Here is a 13815-nt window from a genome sequence, read left to right on the forward strand (position 1 = left end):
TGAGAGGGAGAACATGCAAGAATCTAGTCTCCCTGCCCCCAAAGTCTCCTGGGATTCTGTGTAAATCACCTGACCTGATCCTCACAAAGACCACCTGACTCTGCCTTCCGGGAGCTGTGACTAAATGTGGCTGCCATCTCACCAAGCTAACCTGCCCTCTAACCTGACAGCAACTCCAAGCTTCCTCACCATCAGTAGCTGGGCTGTCAGCCTTGATTTCAGTGTAATCTACTGGGTCACTGATGAAAAAAAGAGGGTTCTAACTTGAGATACTCATAAAAATTAGGGCCTTGTCTTAGGACAAACAGACATCAACAGAAAGGGAACTGTTGTGTATAGGAGACAGCTCCAGGGGCAAGGGACGTGCCACAGTGTGGAGCTGCTGTGTGAACCCTGGGTGTGGTCCCCAGCACTGGAGGGAGGGGTCCTCACATTCAAAGCCCCTCCCAGTAGTGTCTGGTTTTAAACAGAGAGGACAAGTTAAGAGCATGCTCTGTGCAGGCAGTGTAACGCAGGTCAGCATCCTCCTCCTGGCATCTGTCCCCTTCATTCTCACTGCATCTTTTAACAGGCAGGGAAGTCAAAGCACTGCGATGAGGATGAGCTGGGCAATGTCATAAAGGATCCACCTCAGAAGCCTGGCGGCTCATGAAAGCAGCCAGGGAGAGAGGGGAGACTTCCTGTCAACACAGACCGCTCAGTGTGCCCTAGAGCTGGAAGACCTGGTTGGTCTGACCTCAAAACCTAAATGAACATCGAGGAGACTGACAGAACAAGCCAGTACTCCTCTCTGCTCGGCTAGTCACCCATATTGCAGTCTTTTTAATCCCAAACCTCCAAGGGATAAAAAGAATGCCTTCGATTCTGTCTCGAGGGCAGACGTGGGTACGCCAGGACCTGTCCTTTCTAACAGTCGCAGAGTCACAGGCTAGGGTGCTCGCCCTGTTACTGCTGTCTCTTGCTTAGGGCCACGTGAGTGTGGCTCCAGCAGCAGGGTCCCTCATTCATCATCATGCAATGGGCCGCACATGCCTGCAGCCTGGCTTTGCCCTTCTGGAGGCATCGAGGAGGCACTGAATCGCAGCCTAGCCATGGGCTCAGGACGAGGTGGAGATAGCCTGGCCAAAGGGACCCTTAGCTCGAAGGCCAGCAGAGGACCAGCCTTTTCCTCCTAAAGAAAGGCCAGTGCAGTGCACAGACAGGGAGACCCTGTACGCCGTTCCATTCTGTACTGTGTGCCCTGAGCCTCCTGAGGGCGTCTCACCTGGGTGATCCCAACCACGCCTCGGCGATAAGGAGTTGGGAAAGGGAATAGGCAGGGGGCAGTGCCTGACCGTAAGCATCCCTGACCTAAATGACGCTTAAAATCTTACCCAAGATCTCCCTTAAAATCTTACCCAAGATCTCCCGGCGTCGTTCATCGTGCGGCTGGTCAGTGTAGACCCACTCAAAATCAGTCTGTGAACCGTGGTTCCGCATGGCTCTGTGCAGACCTGCCTCAGGCTCTGCTCCAGGCGCAGCCCTGTGAGGGTGATGGCATTGGCCGGAAACTGTTGCCTGAGTCTGTGGCCGCCTACACAGGCTGAGTAAACACCGTGAGGGTGGCACTGAGCCCCACCCAGTCTCCAGCCCCGCCTGGTCAGAGCCCACCCCACACTGCACAGGCTGTGCTCCCAGGTTTGAATGGGCCTTCCTGTAAGAGTTCCAACACTGCAGTCTGTGCGCACCACGGCAGGTGCCTGAGCCCGGGGAAAACTGAAAAGACAGAGCTCCAGGAACTCGTAGCTTATCCCCTTTGAGGGTGGACCCAATGTGTGGGAAAGTCTAGGCTAAGAATGCACACACACACACACACACACACACACACACACACACACACACACACACACACAAACCCAGCTCTTTAAGAAGCTGAACCACGCGCCATTAAGTTACCAGGGAAACGTAAAGACCGGCCACAAAAGCCACCCTTGGGCCTGGGGAAGACCTTCCATGTGGGGGTGTGCACACGGATGCGTCCCTTGCTCCTACCCCCAACAACAATTTAAAAAGAAAAAAGCTGAAGAAACCAAAAGTCCCCACGTGGACATAAAGTGCCTGTCACGAGCTGTTCTGCGCTCAGCACCCACACTCCCCAGACAGTTCCAGGTTAGCCTGCAGCCAGGCTCCAAGGACCGGGGAGTCACAGCAGCTGAGGTGATAAGACTGTGGCCTGGACTAGTCCCTACAAGCTCTGGAAGGGTTGAAGATAGAAGAAAAAAAAAAACGCAATGGGAATGTGTCTTAATTAGGGTTTCTATTGCTGTGAAGAGACACCATGACCACAGCAACTCTTCTAAAGGAGAACACATAATCGTCATGGCTCACTTAGTTTCAGAGGTTCAGTCCATTACCATCATGGCGGGACATGGCGGCATGCAGGCAAATGTAACACGAATAAATAAAAGACCCAAAGACAGATACTGGGGTTCAGGCTGAACATTAGGGAAGCAAAGCAGCCAAGCTACAGAGAGCTCTCACCTCTGTCAGGGCTGGGGGCATTCCTGTTCTCAGCATGGCTGGACAATGAATGCTTGACACTGAGGCCTTGCTCCTGTCGTGTATATCTCTCATGAGTCCTGGGATTAAAGGTGTGAGCTATAATTCTCTTTTACACTGATTCACTCTTTTGCAGATGGGGTGGCCTTGGACTCACAGAGATCCATCTACCACCGCATCCTAGCTTCTGACTGCTGGGATTAAAGGTGTGTATCACCACGGCCTGATCTCTATAGGTCGAGGCTGGCTTTGCTTTTCTGAATCCTCAGGCAAGCTTTAATAAATCGTAAATAATACATCACCACAGGCACACACGGTGCTGGAGAAGTAGCTGAGAGTCCTACATCTTGCAGACGACAGAAAGTGGTCTGTCTCCCTGGGAGTAGCTTGAGCATAGGAAACCTCAAAGCCTACTCCCACAGACTTCCTCCAACAAGGCCACACCTACTCCAACAAAGCCATACCTCCTAATAGTGCTGTTCCCTTTCGGGGCCATTTTCTTTCAAACCACCACAGGCTGTGACCACAACCTCAGGAAGAGAAAGACTGGAACAGAATCAGCCAGTATCTGTTAGAACAAATGCTTTGGCTTTGCCCACTTGTGAAGGAAGGATGGGACAGAGGGAGGGAGGGAGGGAGGGAGGGAGGGAGGGAGGGAGGGAGGGAGGGAGGGAGGAAAAAAGAGGCTGTATAGTAAAAGTCTAGAAAACAAGTCTAATGGCTAGTGATAGAAAGTAAGTCACTGGCCAGATGGTGGTGGCTCACACCTTTAATCACAGACAGAGGCAGGTGGATCTCTGTGAGTTTGAGGTCAGCCTGGTCTATAGAGCAATTGTCAGGACAGGCATGCTACACAGAGAAACCCCCTCTGGAAAAAACAGAAAGAAAATACAGTGAGTCAGTGGTCGTCTGAGTGCAAGATAAGGGAACATTTTGTACCCTGGTTGTTGTGACAGTGGATGAAGAGTACAGTAAGAAATGGGAACATCTCAGCCCTCGACACGCCCCTCAGGAGCAGTTGTAAGCTGCTGACGGCACCCAGTCTTTGGGGAAGTGTCCCAGCAGGTTCCAGGTGGCATTGCCAATGGTCTTCCAGGCTGGGTCTCTCTCCACCTCCCTCCTCTTCCCTACTCCTCCCATCCTCCCCCCCCCGCTGGACCCTCCTGCGGTATCTTTATTCCCCTCGAATCCCATCCCCTTCCCTTCAAACACCCTCCCCCACAGTGCGTCCTGGTTTCCTCCCATGCAGGTCAGACTCGTCCCTCCCTGCACTGTTTACTCTACACTGCTGAGGACCGGCCATGAGCATCTTCCAAGCTCTGTTCTCCAAGACTTGTGACTTTTTGTTCACCTCATGGAAGGAGTACTTTAAGTCAGAGGAAACTGTCACGCAAAGGGGTCCAAGTGTTTCTCAAAAACGTGTTAAGGCCTGAGCTGAGCATGCCAGCATTCCCCATGCTCGGAAGGCAGAAGCAGAAAGCTCACAAATTCAAGGCCAACGAGAGCGACAACAGCCAGCTCCCTTACCCATGCACCGATGGCTGAAACTGGCTCAGTGGTAGGCTTTTTGTCTAAGCACCAGCAGGTTCCAGATTCAGTCCCCACTGTATAAAACAGAAGAGCGAATAATTAATTGTATGTCAAGACTTAACAAAAATGTGATACAAGAACCAGATCTAGACTTTCTGGTTGTCACTTATTTATAAATGCTATAAAAATATTCCTAAGGCATGCAAATTTGCAACAACCAATGACTTTAGGAACTGACACACCACTCTATAAAAACTACAGTTATGAATCAGCAATGATGCCTTTTGGTTGTGGGGTTCACCACAACATGAGGGACTGTACTGAAAGCTGCAGCACTAGGAAGATTGACAACCACTGCTCTAGGGGGATCTCATGATTTGGTTGTTGACAAATGAAAGTAAAAAAAAAAAACTTAAATAGCACATTGGCAGAAGCATAGGTAGACATCACAAAGTGAAGAAATCTCTGTATGGGGCCCAGAGCAGCTTAGCCACACAGCTGTCATGACAGACTTAACAGAAACCAGCCAGAGAGTAGATCTAAATCTTAGTTTACTATAAGGCAACACCCAGCTGCAGGAGAAATCACAAGCTGACACCACCCAGGAACTGGCCAGCATCTAGGGGAAGTACCTGACATTGTAAACATTCCAACAGTTATAGATGTCACCAGATGCCCAGCACACACCCATCCCATTTCATCAAGACATCCCTAGATGAAAGTCAACCAATCAGAGGTCCTGAACCTCAACCTCTGCCATGATTAAAAAAAAAATAAAACCATCCCAGCTGATCTCAAGACTCCAATCTCATATAGCTGCATTGGATACACAGAGGGTCCAAGTTAAAGCTTGAATAAAAAAGGCTCTTTGTTTTTGTATACAGATTCCGACTCTGGCGGTCTTTGGGGGACTCCATGATCTGGGCATAACACTCTGGTGTAGGCTCCAGATGCTATCTGAAAACATTCTTAGCCATTGAGTTGGTGGAAGCTAATGATATGCTTGCACATCCCAGAAGGACTTAACCTAGCAATTGCCTTGTTAGGCGACAGGCTAAGTACAAACGTGGACAATGAAGACTGACAAGAGTGCCACACAAAATCCAGTAGATTCTGTGTGACCAGTTCCACAGACTGAGGCGAAAGAGGGGGGTCTCCTGGAAACAGTCGGGGGACTCTTGGCCGGAGAAAAATACTGAGCCGTAGTTCTCATGGCAGTCTCAGTTCTTCTGTTCTTTTTCCATATTAAGGAAATGTTCCTGAGAGCCTATGCTGACGTCTCAAACAAAAGACATAAATGAGAAACCGTCCCCTGAGACGTGGTCACCGACCATGACCTCGTCTCCAGGAAAACCAGCGCTTTTCAAATCATTTACATCTTTCACGTAAGTAAATTGTAATAGTATTGAAAAAACTTCCCAACAATAAAATTTCATATGGCTGTGCATGTGTGATCAAGAGTGGTTTTAATGTTTGGTAAAGAAAGCTTTTTAATAAGAAAAAGTCAAAATAGCTCAATATTTCAAAGACTCACAAAAACTAGGTAACGCTATCAAACAACTGTGAATTAGGTAAAAGATGTCAAACAATAACTGACCATAAAAATTTATTAAGCTGATCTTAGAAATAGGCAGGTAGCTGTGGTTAGCCCTGAATGATTTTCTGATCTATTGTTGGGTAAGTTGTGTGTTTGTGCCTAGTAACGATGATGTCATTTGGATATTGCGTCACTGAACACAACCCCTGAGATATTTGCTTTCATTATAAAAAGACTTACTTGAGAACTATAAAATACACTCAGATTCAAACTGCCTGTGTTTGTTTCTGTTTGTTACTGCTGAATCCACATAGTCCCCGAGAACCCTCATCCCAGGGACCCCCATACCCGGCTGGGGTGGTCCGGGCCACAAGGGGGTTACAGATAGTCCAGAATCTATCAGAACCTGCTACACTCCATCCCTCCTCAATCACAGAAACTGTAGCTAGTCACTCAGCCTTGCAGAGAGTACAGATAGTCCAGAATCCCTCAGAACCTGTGACACTCCATCCCTCTTCAATCACAGACAACACTCCATCCCTCCTCAATCACAGAAACTGTAGCTAGTCACTCAGCCTTGCAGAATCTTTCACACAGCAGTGACTCTCATCCCCCACTCCCACCAAGGCTTTGTGTCGTTCTTTTTCTCACTTATGTTATGTATTTTCTTCCTGCTTTCACGGTCTTGCTCACTCCTTCAGAGCTCACAGAGCTTCTCATAATCATTCTAGTAAAATCTGTCTTGGGACTGGAGAGACGGTTAAGAGCACTGACTGTCCTTGCAGAGGACCCAGTTCAATTCCCAGCATCTACACTATGACTCACAACCATCTGTAACTCCACGGAATCCAACATTTTCTAGGCTCCTCAGGCACCAGGTGCTCACACGGTGCCCCAAAGCTACTGAAGCACAGCCGGCACACTTGACAAAGAAACAGGAGAATGGGAAATAGCTCTGCTCTAAGAACTTTATCATGCCTCCTTGATCCCAGCAACGCCACAAGGTGGTGGTAGACGATTAGACAAGAAACTGCTGTACGGGATAAACACTGTGGGTTGTCTACAGTGGATTAGTGGCATGAGTTCTCTCGCACAGAGGACGTTAGAAAAGTCTCTGAAGAAAATCTTCAATGGCATCTTTATTACCCAGAACTTAAACATGGCACACTCAGTGGACTCTTGTGTGACCTTGAGATTCCTGGGTCAGTCTGTACACAAGGGGTGGAGTAAAGCACCAAGAATCCCACCATGGTGGTTTGGAAGGGATGTCCTCCACGTTCTCAGCCACGCGAACACTCGATCCCCGGCTGGTGGCCCTAGCTGGGGCGGCGTGCTCTTGTTGAAGGAAGTTTGTTATTAGGGGCTGCTGTGGAACATGTGTACACTGTGTGAGGATGTGTTGCTGTGACTGGTACAATAGAATGGCCAGTAGCCAGGCAAGAGAGATAGACAGGACTTCTGGGCAGAGAGAGGAAGGGGAGATAATTGAGGCATGCAGGAGATGCCAACAGAACAAATCAGACATATAGGACAGAGGAAAGGTAACCAAGCCACATGATAGAATGTAGATTAACAGAAACAGGTTAACTAAGTTATAAGAGCTAACTAGAAAAAAAAATCTAAGCTAAGGCCAAACTTTTAAGTTGTCTGAGTGTTGTTATTTGGAAGTTGGCTGGCAGGACAGAGAAAGACTCGTTACAGGCGGCAGGCTTTAAGGTTTCAAAAGTCATTTGCCATTTTGAATTCACTCTCTCTGCTTGCTGTTTATAGTTCAAGATGCAACCCCTCAGTTCTTAGCTTCCAGCTCTAGTTGCCATGACTAACTGTTGCCATACACTATCAATGTCATGGTGATAGAAAGTAAGTAAGTCCCGAATAAACTCTTCCTTCTGTAAGCTGCCTTGGTCATGGTGTTTTATCACAGAAAGGTAACTAGTACAACTAACACATGAAGGAAAGGCTGGAAATCCCTCCCCACCAGGGCTGCTTGTAAGGGTCAGAGAATGCACAAGACAAGAGCATGATCTGCAAGAGAGAAACAAGTGCATGACCACGACATATGAACGTTCCCAGTGCTTGCCCCGGGTCACATCTTTGCTTCAGACCTGTCCCAGCTCTTTAGCCAACTTCCATTCTGGAAAGTACCTTTCTTCTTCTTAAAACACTGTCTCTATTTCTATCACCATCCATGTGTCCATGGTCCATGGCAGCTGCTCCCAAATAATCACTCAAAAATTTAGTTTTAATTGTAAATGGTAGGCCAATAGCTCAGGCTTGTTACTACGTAACTCTTACATTTACATTAACCTTTATTTCTTATCTATGCTTTGCCACATGGCACATGGATTGTTTCGTCATTTTCTTTTTCCTGCTTTTTCTTCATCTTCTGGCATCTCCTCTGGCTCTGCCCTTCTTCATCCCAGCATCCTTAATTTGGTTGTCCCACCTATTCTTCCTGCCTGGCTACCAACCAGTCAGTTCTTTATTTACCAGTGAGAGTAATACATAGTCACAGTGTACAGAAGGATTATTCCACAGCAAACCTGCAGTGGGGGTATAGAGAACTGGACCAGGGGATGGGAGTCCTTGCTGCTCTTACAGAGGACCTGCTTCAGATTCCCAGCATCTATGTGGGAGCTCACAACTTTCCATAACTCTAGTTCCAAGGGATTCTATGCCTTCTTCTGGCCTACATAAACTCATGTGCACACATAATAAGTAGCTTAAATGCAATTAATAAAATATCTCTAATATTCTTTATGTTATTTTTACTTTATTGATGCAGTCCACAGCACACTTTTCGTATTCCGTGTAAGAAATCTACCACTGACTTAGATCCCCATTGTCTTTATTATCTCTAATAGTCTCCTCCCTCTATCTGTCCCAACTCACATCTTTTCTTAATGGAGTTCTCAGCATGTTGCCCCAGACCAGCCTCATGTAAGCCTTCTACCATTGTTTCTATGCTAGCTGACACTTCCGGCATGCATCACTGAATGATTTTAAAAAATTGATTTAATATTTATATGGTTTAATATTTATTTTGTTTATTTTTTTCTTTATACATTATCTTTGCTACCAAGGCTGCCCTCAAACATGCAAACCTTCTGCCTCAGACTCCCAAATATCTGGGAATACAGGGCTGGGCCACCATGGTCAGTCCATTTAAGATTTATAACTCAGAACACAGCAAACTGCTGGAGACCAAAGGTCATTCATTTAAATATTTGTGTTTTGGAGGATGGGTGCAGATGGATTTTTCTTTGGCTGTCCTCTCACAAAAACAAAAACCAAACAATACCAGGAAGACTTATTACTAATTATAGAAGCTCAGCCTTAGCTTAGGCTCGCTCCTAACTAGCTCTTATAACTTAATTAATCTTTAATCTATGTTCTCATGTGGCCCAGCTAACTCCCTCCGTGTGCCCATCCACTCCCTCTGCGTCTAGCTGGCAGGCAGCTCTGCCTTTCCTCTTCCCAGAGCTCTCTTTGTCCAGCTCTCTCTAACTAGTTCTTTATTAACCCAGTCACAAGTGGCACATCTTTACACAGTGTGAAGGAAGAGTCCACAGCAGACGGGTATACATTTTGGGCTCCAAGCCCCTACCACAGCTCTCTGCTTCCTCCCTTCGGGCTGGTGTAAGGATGAAAGTGCCCAACATTCTACCTCCATGCCTTTTTCCGGGTCAGGGTAAACATGAGAGCCAGTTAACACAAGTCAACCTGGTAGGAGGTTTTTGGGGCACCTATTGGAATAGACTTCCTTCCTAAAGTAAGAGGAGGTCTATTATGGATTTAGCGTGAAACGCCCCCTGCAAGCTGGTGTGCACTCACGTAGTGACAGTGGAAGTTTGCTCAGCTCTGAGTGGATCTGAAAGCAAAGAGAGACCAGGAGTCCAGGCCAGGCAAGGAACCTCTACTGGTCCTCTGTATTCTGTCTGGCTTCACTTCCCAAAGGTCTCACAACCTCTTAGAACATCGCCATCAGCTCAGGACCAAGCGTTCAACACACAAACCTATGGCAGACAATTTATATCCAAATCATACCAGGAGCCCAAGGTTCAAATGGGGACCTCCTTCCAGGACTCCTGGTTAGTCTGACTACTGAGCACAGGTCTCTACCCGTTAGGACTCTGCGAAGGGCAGCATCCTTCCCTGTTCTGTATTCCTGGCCACTCTCTTATAATTCATCTGTCCCAGTAAAACCAGGAGCTCTCCCTCCCTTCCATTCTGACGAGCCTCGAATGTCCTCCCCATGGCACCTGTATGTTCTGCTTGGGGCTTCAGTCTACAGCAGGGAGTTCCAGGGTGAGTAGACGTTGTACCCTGGATTATGCAATTTAAAGTTAGCTCATGGCGAAATTCTATTAACACCAGCACTTTAAAACAGCATGCCAAACACTAAAAAGGAAGCGAGATAAGGCGCAAAGGATATTGCCCTATGATAGGATATGGATGGATCTGAGGCTGGGGTCAGGACTCAGGGGAGGGCTGAGGCTGAAGCTGGGGACAGAATGCCAGCAGAGGCTAGCGTCTGGCTCTCCCGCCTCTGCCAGTGGCAGCTCTACTGCCACAGCTTCAGGTGGCTGTGTCAGAAACATGTGGAAAGCCTCCCGGAGAGTCACAGAACCCAGAGATGTTGGGGCTTAGATGCGAATGGCAGAGGTGCGTCTGCCCCCACAGTCCCTAGGAGGTCTGAGGTCACAGCTGGTAACTGTAGAGTTGGCATAGGAAGATCGTCTCCAGTCCATTGACCTATCTGGTGGTTGAGTGTGATGTCACAGCTGGAACAGGGTTGGCTGTTTCTGCCGCCGGTGTGTGTATCTGTCTACAGAGTGAATGCCAGGCCTGGCTTCCCAGATGGAGGTGCTGCTCTCTGAGCATGGGTGGGCAGAGTCCCTTCCAAATGACAGCAGCCAGGTGACATGCTGCCACACGTGAAACAGAGTCTCTTGACTACTTCTACTACAGGGTTACTTCCCAAAACAAATGCAGGGGCTGGCCCCCAGCTGAAGGTGGCTCTCTTTCAGCTGATGTGGGAGGAATTGTTTAGCCATCAAGAAGGAAATTGTGCCACTTGCAGAAAAATGGGACTGGAGATCATCACGCTAAGTTAAGATGAACAAGTCTGGCATTTGTGTTCTCACACCTCGAGGAGGAAGGGTCGCTGTTACTGTTACAGAACAAGAAGGGACCAATGGAAGGGGCGATAGGTATGGATGATGGGATAATTATAATCAAAGAACTTTTTATATATGATTGAAAATGTCACAGTGAAACCCATTGCGATGTAAAATTAACACACATTAATAAAAACTATACAGAAAGCCATGCACGGTGTCACAAGCCTGGAATCCAGTACTGAGGAGATGGAGGCAGGGGGATTACAACTCAGAGGCCAACCTGATCTTGATTCTCTCTTTAAAAAGGAAAAGATATGAGCAAGGACGGTGGAGAGGTTTTACTACACTCCATTTGTCTAATGTTCAGTTAGGGTTCTGCGGTACATGAGTGCATACTATACGCCTCAGTGCCATCCTAGGCAGTATCCCTTTAAATAGTTAAAACTAATTAAGAACACTAAGACACTTTTTATTTTGGTATTTTTGATACAGGGTCTTTTTGTGTAGCTCTGACTGTCCTGGAACTCACTGTATAGGTCAGGTTGCCCTTGGATTTACAGAGATCTACCGGTAGGTCAGGTTGCCCTTGAACTCACCGAGATCCACCTGCCTCTGCCTCCTGAGCATGGGGATTCCCTCATAGGTATTCCACACCTGGCTAAGGCGCTTTTCTGATTAGCAGGGTATCAAAGGTTATTACATTAACGTATATGGAGAAAGTGACATTATTTTGTGTTTTTGCCAATTTTTTTCAAGACAGGGTTTCTCTGTATTGCTTTGGAGCCTGTCCTGGCACTCACTCTGTAGACCAGGCTAGCCTTGAACTCACAGAGATCCACTTGCCTCTGCCTCCTGAGTGCTGGGATTAAAGGCGTGCCCCACCAATGCCCGACTTTGTTTTTGCCAATTTTTAATGTCTGGCTTAAGAGAAAATTTATGAATTCTGTATTTATCAGTGTTTTCAATCTGTTATGAAATACTACCATGGGCAAAATATGGGATAAAACCTCGTTTTGTCCGTTATGCAATTGGGAAATGAAGTATTTTCATGGCTATATAAATGGCATTTTATACTTGGTTGGACTTTATGAGTGATGGGCTCTTCCATCAATTGTTGGATGAGTTGCCATGGAAACAGCACAACAAAATTGACTTTCTGGGGTTTGTGGTGTTTAGAATGTGTTTGTTTGGAGAGATGGCTCCAAAAGTAAGTTGCTACTGTTGTAGAGGACCTGGGTCTAGCTGAGCAGCCCAGGCTAGCCTCAAGCTCACTGTCCTGAGACCTGAGCCACCCACATGCTGAGGCTGCAGGGAATACCATCATGCCTAGCTCCAGAATGTCTTAGCCTGTCTGGTAACTAGATTTGCATTGCACATTTTGACATACAAAATATTTTCCCTTTCTTTCATATCTCTTCTTTCTTTCCTTATCTTTTCTTTCTTCCTTTTTTAAAAGATGGAGTCTTATTTTACTCAAGCTGGCCTCGAACTTGTGACCTCCCTACCTCAATGTCCCAAGCATCTGGAATTCAAGCCAGCACCACCACACCATGCTGGCCTGGGTTTCTTTTGGGGATGGGAAAACTCAGGAGGGTTTCTCTAATTTTTATGCAAATTGTCACCCACATATTTTTCAAATCTGGCACGTGTGTATAAGCTAAGGATTTTGGCACCAGACGTATGAACTGACAACATGGCTGCTCCAGGGTATGGTTAAGCAGGTTTTTGTTGTAGGTGTGAGGGAGAGCACAGCCAGAGTCATCTGGAAGAGTGCAGACGAGAGGGAGAAGCAGTAGACTAGACATGGCCAGCACCCTGGACTTGGCCGTGAGAAGAGAGGGAAGCGGGGAAGAGCCTAAGGAGAGCGAGGACCACGAGAGCACATGGCTGAAATCGCAGGCTACACCGGAATGAGAAGCTGGGGAGTGAAGCCCATGAGTTGGAGAAATCTAGGGTTGCGAGTGGGGCGAGAGGAGCTGAGAAGAGCCAGGGTGTCAGCAGGACTCTGTAACAGGTACTTGTGTACTGAGAGAGCCGGGGTCAGCATGCTCTTCAGTGTGCTAACAGACACCAGAGAGCCCTCTGACCTGAGTTCCTTCTGGACCTGTGGGGCATTTTATTGACTAGTGATTGATGGGGGTGGGCGCCACCCACCAGGAGTGGTGCTGCCCCCGGGCACATGGTTCTTGGCTGTATGAAAAGCAGGCTGAGCAAGCCATTGACAGCGGCCTCTGTCTCAGGTGCTGCTTCCAGTTTCTTGCCTTGCAACAAGTGCTGGACCTTTTATTTATTTATTTATTTATTTATTTATTTATTTATTTATTTATTTTGGTTTTTAAAGACAGGGCTTCTCTGTTTAGCCCTGGCTGTCCTGGAACTCACTCTGTAGACCAGGCTAGTCTCGAACTCACAGAGACTCGCCTGCCTCTGTCTCCCGAGTTCCGGGATCAAAGGCATGCGCCACCACCCGGCTGTTAGAATGTTTCCATCCTCACTGTGTTAGGAATAATAAATTTGCCTGCTTTGGTGAATGACAAGAGACAGCGCTCCTGTAGGAGCAATTTAGAGGGAGTCTGGGGAACTTGCCTGGACCACAGACTTTGGAGGGAGACAGCAGGTGTACCAGAGGGTATGTTATATGTAGGGGTGTGTAGAGCTGAAGTACCAGGAAATGCATATTTGGGTAGAGGATTGACAACGTAATATGCAGGGGTTCCAGGGAAGTGGGAGTGGAGAGAAACTGCCCCTCAATTAAAATGAAGAAGGTTAGGGGCAGGATGAGCAGCGCAGAAGACTGGAGACCTATGGTGAGGGGTGAAAATTAGGAACCCTACCCTCAAATGTGTGCAGGGAAATAAGCTTGACCCCCCCCCCAGCGCCCCGCCAGGCCCTTGCAGTGGTGTACCTGGTCATCTTGCCAGTGTGGTGGCAGATGCATGTGGAGGCTATTAGCTAGTCTTAGGAAGGCAGTGGAGGTAAGGACAGGGACTGAGCAGGCTGGCTAATGGTGTGCAGGTTCGCACCAAGAGTGCCTGGAACTGCAGATGGCCTTTCTGCAGGGGCGGTCCGCTGCCTCCTTCCGCCCTG

Source organism: Mesocricetus auratus, unplaced genomic scaffold, assembly GCF_017639785.1.
Source record: "Mesocricetus auratus isolate SY011 unplaced genomic scaffold, BCM_Maur_2.0 Super-Scaffold_100676, whole genome shotgun sequence".
NCBI lineage: Eukaryota > Metazoa > Chordata > Mammalia > Rodentia > Cricetidae > Mesocricetus > Mesocricetus auratus.